This window comes from Physeter macrocephalus, chromosome 11 (genome assembly GCF_002837175.3).
Source record: "Physeter macrocephalus isolate SW-GA chromosome 11, ASM283717v5, whole genome shotgun sequence".
NCBI lineage: Eukaryota > Metazoa > Chordata > Mammalia > Artiodactyla > Physeteridae > Physeter > Physeter macrocephalus.
Window position 1 is genome coordinate 132236158 of NC_041224.1, and position 6782 is coordinate 132242939.

General features: G+C 49.6%; 1 long non-coding RNA gene across 1 annotated transcript in view; it reads left to right on the plus strand.

The window, feature by feature from the left end:
* The window catches only part of LOC129392544 (uncharacterized), a 10860-nt gene extending 7082 nt beyond the window's left edge, over positions 1-3778 (plus strand). The window contains exon 3 of the long non-coding RNA XR_008618660.1: positions 815-3778. This is a non-coding gene — a long non-coding RNA (uncharacterized lncRNA). The remainder of the gene's footprint in view (positions 1-814) is intronic.
* The last annotated feature ends 3004 nt before the right edge of the window (positions 3779-6782 follow it).

The window sequence follows — 6782 nt, forward strand, 5'->3', positions numbered from 1 at the left end:
GAGGATCCCACATGCCGCGGAGCGGCTGGGCCCGTGAGCCATGGCCGCTGAGCCTGCGCGCCCGGAGCCTGTGCCCCGCAACGGGAGAGGCCACAACAGAGGGAGGCCCGCATACCACAGAAAAAAAAAAAAAAAAAAAAAAGACTAGCTCTGTGTGGGTACGGAAGGCTTCTTTCTCTGCCTAGGGGATCACAGGGTGCCTTTGTGTGGTCATGCAATAGGTCTGCAGAGCTCCAAAGAGGCAGACGTAAGGGTGCCGCCACTCTGTCCATTTTCTATAGAGGTAAACTGAGGCACAGAGAAGTCTATACACACATGCACAGTTCTTTCCCTGAGCTCTCAAAGGACAAGTGAAACTGGGGGTAATTATAGAGCCAGAAGCAGAATCTCCTGCCCAGATGACATGAGACTATGGCATCTGAGTCATAAACCACAGTGGGAGCCAATATTTGGGAAACTATCTGGAGTTACTTCACATGCACAGAGACTATGCTTCTTAGCCTTTTCCTTACCCAAACCCTCTGGGGTTGTCTGGCGTTCCCTTCATGGGTACATCCAGGAGGTGGTGTGTTGTAGAAAAAGCCCTGGGTTATATTCAAGAGACCCGTACTTTAAGCCCAGTCCTGCCAAACCAGCTGTGTGACCTTGGAAAAGTTACTTAACCCAGGATTGTACTTCAGAAGCAGAAGTGAAGGGTTTGGACGATGTCAGTGGTTCCCCAAACCTGACCGGTCATCAGAATCACTGTGTGTGTTTGGGGGGTAGGCTGCGGAGGTGGGATCTGGAGCCTCAGAATCTGGGTTTTGTGTTCTAGGTGATTGTGAAGAGCAGTCACTGTTGGGAACCCTGGAGCAAATGCCATCTAAGATGCCTCGCGGGGCTCCAGTGTTTTCTGACTCCAAAGCCCCCTTAAGCATATTCTGCGCAGTTCCACACAACTCAGCCCAGAGGAGATGGCGGCCCTCACCGTGAAGCCCCGTGAGAGAGTCGGCGTGTACCCCGGGGAGCAGCCAGCACGGCAGAGCGTGTGACTTGCGTGGCGTGTGGGAGAGGGCCCCGGGGCCGTGCCTGTTTCTTAGCTGGTTCTGCTTTGGAGCCAGTGAATTGGCCTCGCCTGGGGCCAGCGGGACCTCGGCCCAGACGGTGACTGTCCACCGCCTTGTTCCCGACGGCCCCGGTCCTTCTCGCCATCGTGCTGTGGCGTGGAACACCCGACACGCCTGCCCCAGGTCCGAGGAGCACGTCAGGAATCCCACAAGCCTGCCTTGCATCCTTGAGGCCGGCACCCTTCACGTGAGATTTTGAATGCAGTCATGTGTCTCCAGCTGTCCCCGAGTCACAAAAAGTCCCCGTTCTAATGAGGAGCTGTGGAATGCTAAGGCTAAAGCTGCCTTGAGCTCTTCTTTCACAAGTTTCAATCATGGGTTAATGCTGACGTGCTTTGGCTTTAGTAAATGGGGAGGAGCCTTTTGTGTTTGTGAGAGGGCAGAGGCAGGAATAAATCGTGGCTCTCGGGGCTGACTTTGATCCAGAAGTGTGTGTCTAGACTGCTTCTGAGTGGCAGGGAGAACAGGGGTGCGGTGGTCCATGGCAGGACCCTCCCTGCCTGCTGGGCACCCAAGCAGGAGGGGGCATGCACGGGTACGTGTGCAGGGGGGAGCGGGTGTGCCTCAGCTAACGGGGTCGGCCAGCACCTGCTCTCGCCATGCACCAATGACAGCCTAACGTTGCCAACACTTCTGCTTCTCTAGAGAAGTCGGAAGTCTCGGTGTTGCCTGAGTTCTCCCAATGTTAACATGATGACACCTTGAATTTACAAAATTCCTCAGACCAAGAAAATCACAACTTCTAGCCACAGTCTGAGACTCTGAGTAGAAAACCTGGCTCAGAGGACTGGTCTGGCTGTGCTCCAATACTCTATTCCCAAAAGAGCAGAACCCCCAAAGGAGGCTATTAAGTCTTAAGAGCTAAATCCATCTCCTTGGTGATTTCCTTGGTTGGAGGGGAAGGAAGTTCTCTGGCTTTCTAAGACCCTCGAAATCCCCTTTCTTTACTGCTGTGTAACAACCCCGCTGCAGGGCCAGGGATCGGCAGTGCTCACCTGCCCTCTGCCTCTATCTGCCCCTGCTCCCAACAACCCCTAATAACATAGTCCACTCCCTGGACTTCCTTGGGTGTGACACCCAGTATACAGACTGTAACACCATCTCCTCTCCCACCTAGAAAAACACCCAAACCCAAGTAACATGGGAGTAACTTATGACATGGACAACCTTGATGTTTCATTTAGTTTTTAAAGGTTAATCACTTATGCACTTTGGTACTCTAGCAGAAACAATTTATTCATGACACACGCCCCAGTAGATGAGTAGTGGCTCCAGAATTTCTATGTGGGAAAATCTTAGGGGTGGCATTTTGTTGGGAGCAAGGAATAGCTAAAGGATTTCTTCTAAAGCTACATTCCATATCAAACTCTCTTTATCCTCAAGTTGCACATTTATCTAAAAAACAAAGGAAACCTCCAGAAGCCAGGCTTTGGCCCTGCCATTGTGGTGGGTCAGGACACATGCAAGAGCAACAATACAGGTAGGGACCCCCCTCCTTGATAGGTAGAGGGTTAGGCAGAACAAAGTCCCAGAACAACCCAGGTGCAGCATACGCCCCTAGTGCTCAACAAAGTATTCAACTTGCGGCCATCACCAAGAAGCCTACAAACAATAAATGCTGGAGAGGATGTGGCGAAAAGGGAACCCTCCTACACTGTTGGTGGGAATGTAAATTGGTGCAGCCACTGTGGAAAAGAGTTATGCTTCCTTAAAAAACTACCACATGATCCAACAATTTCGCTCCCGGGTATATACCTGGAAAAAACGAAAACTCTAATTCAAAAAGGTGCATGCACTCCGACATGCAAAGCAGCGCTGTTTACAATAGCCAATACATGGAAGCAACTCAAGTGCCCATCCACAGAAGATTGGCCTAAGATGTGGTATATGTACACTGTGGAATATTACTCAAGTAGCCATAAAAAAGAATGAAATACTGCCATTTGCAGCAACATGGATGGACCTAGAGAATATCATTCTTAGTGAAGTAAGTTAGACAAAGAAAAGTACTATATGATATCATTTATATGTGGAATATAAAAAATAAAACAAAGGAATTTATGTACAAAACAGAAACAGACTAAAGCACAGAAAACAAACTTATGGTTCACCAAAGGGGAGAGTGAAGGAGGGGGGGAGGGGCAAATTAGCAATATGGGATTAACAGATACAAACTACTCTACATAAAATAGATAAGCAACAAGGGTTTACCATATAGCACAGGGAATTATACCCAATATACTGTAAAAACCTATAATGGAATATAATCTGCAAAAAAACAAACTCAAATCACTTTGTTGTATACCTGAAACTAACGTGATACCATAAATCAACTATACTTCAATTAAAAAAATAATTATAAGAAAATATTCAATTTGGAGGCTGAGGATTTTGAGCCTAATCCCTGAAAGTGTCCTGAACCAAGATGATGTATTCTTACCACCAGGCTGAGCCATTCTGGATAAAACCAAACCCACTCCTTGGCAAAGGTCAGCGGTGATGTCAGTAACATCTCAGACACCTACTCCCATGGGATCCTTCTACCAGGCAGCCAGATGGCTCATTATGACCAAAACGCAGCCCTCCAGGTCCAGTCCCCTGGCTTGTGGGCAGCAGATGGCCTGGGGGACAGGGACTCCCCATTGCTCAGAGTGGATCCCAGGGGATCCTGCCCTTGAGTCCCTTCTTGGGATCAGCAAACTCAAGGATGATCAGCGAAAAGAGTACTTTGATGTGACTTCTAAACTAACTCTAGAAAAGTCGAATAAAATGAAATACTCATTACTTGCCAGGAAGTGGTTGAATTCTTTCTGTTCACCATAATGCAATTTGCTATGATTTCAAGTAAGGGATCCAAGTATAATTGAGAGGGTTTCAATATTTACAAACAAACAAACAAACAAACTACTGCCCCTTCACTAAATTGGTGGTTGTCATCACACTTAATAACTGCCTCATCAGCAACCGGCGGGAACTCGAGCCGTTCTTGCTTAAATTTATCTGTTCATAGACGGTTGGACTGAGCTTTTTTTCCTCTGGCTTTTTAAGCAGTAGTAACTCAACAAGGAAGAGGCATGTGAGGCTTGTAGCTTATGTTTCTCCCCAGGAACAAAGAAATATGGTAGGACATACACACAGGTATCGACACACACACACGTGTGGGCCTTCAGAATTAGGCACAATTAATATTTTTTTAGTTGGAGAGCGTGTTTGGGGGACGAGGGGGCCAGAAAGTCGCTTCTGCGGAGGGGGTCGTCCGTCCTTGGTTTCCTCTGTCCTAAGTCTCCTCCCTGCAGTCACCCCTGGGTGTGCACTGTGCTCCCCCCACCTCCCTCAGCTCACCCACAGCACTTCCTCCTCTGCCGCCCTCGGGCCTGGCTGGCCAGGAAGTCCAGCCACAGCAGAGACACCGAGCTGAGCATCTTCAACGGCCCCGAAGGCCAGAGGCACTTGGTGACATCCAGGGCAGGTCTGAGGCTTGGGGCCACTTTACAACAGGACCATTTTTCTGCTTCTCATTTCCGTTTAGAACTCCATTGGATTTCTTTGTCTCAAATGCCCTCAAATGTCTGCAGGTTTCCCGAAAGTTCGCCTGGTTTGCTATGTCTTAGTCTGCTAAGCACAGATGATAAGACAGTGGGTGAGACAAGAGGTTTGGTAACATCAGGTGTGCAATTTCGCAACATGTATGTGGCCTAAACACTTACACATGCAGCATCTTGAGAACACAGAGTGACTTCTTTAATCTTTTTTTTTTTTTTTTTTAAGGAATGACAGTAACCTAACAAACACACATCTTCTGAGAACAGTTACTGTTTTCCAGGCATTATCACAAGACCATGAGGTTCAATGTCAGAGAGCCCCTGCCTTCTAGAGTTTTACAGTTTCAGTGGAAAGAGATCCTTGCTAAAAAGTAAAAAATTCAAATTACCCTTGCTTTTCATGTCCTGGTTGTTATATCCCAGTGTAAGCAGCAGCCTGCCAAGGCGGGTAACCATCACAGAACCATGGGCTTAGCATGGTCCACAACTTCCTGCAATCAAAGATCCTCAAAGATTTGGAGGGAACATTAATTATTTTTTAAAAATTAAAATAACCACAAACCTATTCTGGAATAGCATACAAAAATCATATAGCCCTCCCACCCCCAAATGTAACTCCTCTTCCACCCATGTCTCCTCAGTGGAAAAGGGGCTGCTGCTTAAGACAGGGATGCAGGAGGGATAGAGAGCAGGTGGAGAAGACGGAGGATGCAGGGGCAGCCAGAGGGCCAGCCGGAAAGAGGGCAGAGGCATCAAAGAGGCATAAACCACAGAGAGTATCCCTGCCAAGGGGAGCTTAGGGACCTTGCTGTGCAGGCCCAGGGGCCCTCTGTTAGAGGGAGGCGCACAGAAATGTCTCTGGGGACCTCGTAAACTTCAGCAGCTCTTCATTTTGCTTCAGAAGCAGGGAGAGACATTCACCAAGAGCTCCAGATCCGGAGGCGACACGGTCTTTGAAGCAAGCCAGCTCTTCTCAGCTGCGGCCTTGTCAGCTTTGAAGTTCTCATCCACTCTCCCCAGGAAGTGGGGAGGCTCTCGAGTGCCTGAAGCAGAGAAGTTCTGCAGAACAGAAAGAGCCGAGGGAAGCGCGCCATGCCCTCCAGCATGTCAGCCTGGCGGAAGCGCTGTGGAGTAACTTTGGTTTTAGCTGGAAACCTTCTGTCATGTTCCCGTTGGGGCAGAGGGCGGGGAGTATGGTTAGATTTCCTCCTTCCTTGCAGTGAACAGGGATGGTGGGGCGGAGAGGGGGGATGGAGCAATGGACAAGTGGAGAAGTGACCTTGAGAGGAGGTGGAGGTCACGGCAGAGGGCTTTACATTCTCAAAAACGTTTCTGCTGTGGGGAAGAGCGAGCGGCATCGCCTGTGGAACAGGCCACTGGAGGAGGTTCCAGAGGAGGGGCCTGCTCAGGCGTCCTGACTTGTGGCTTTAATTACCCAGTTAGTCATTGGTTTACTGTCATTCAAGTTTAAGAAGCTTGACTGTGGGGCTTCCCTGGTGGCGCAGTGGTTGAGAGTCCGTCTGCCGATGCAGGGGACACAGGTTCGTGCCCCGGTCCGGGAAGATCCCACATGCCGCGGAGCGGCTAGGCCCGTGAGCCATGGCCACTGAGCCTGCGCATCTGGAGCCTGTGCTCCGCAACGGGAGAGGCCACAAAAGTGAGAGGCCCGCGTACCTCAAAAAAAAAAAAAAAAGAAGAAGCTTGACTGTGACCTGTGAGCAAAAAAGTCGCCCAGGCCAAAAAAGCGCGGAGCGACTGGGCCCGTGAGCCATGGCCGCTGAGCCTGCGTGTCTGGAGCCTATGGTCCGCAACGGGGGAGGCCACAGCAGTGAGAGGCCCGCGTACCTCAAAAAAAAAAAAAAAGAAGAAGAAGCTTGACTGTGACCTGTGAGCAAAAAAGTCGCCCAGGCCAAAAAAACCCCTAGCCACTCTGTGCAGTCCAGCACACTGAGAGTCAGCAGGCTCAGAGCCCACAGCCCTGGAGAAGTGGAGGCCACCTACCTTTTCATTTCTTTTCTTTCTTTAGGGCTGGGATCTTGAACACAAGACCTCAGGCACGGGCCAGGCCAGTTAAACTGGAAACATTCAGGAGCCAAGAGCTTGTAGCTGTTCAGAGAGGTTTGCTAGCACAGAG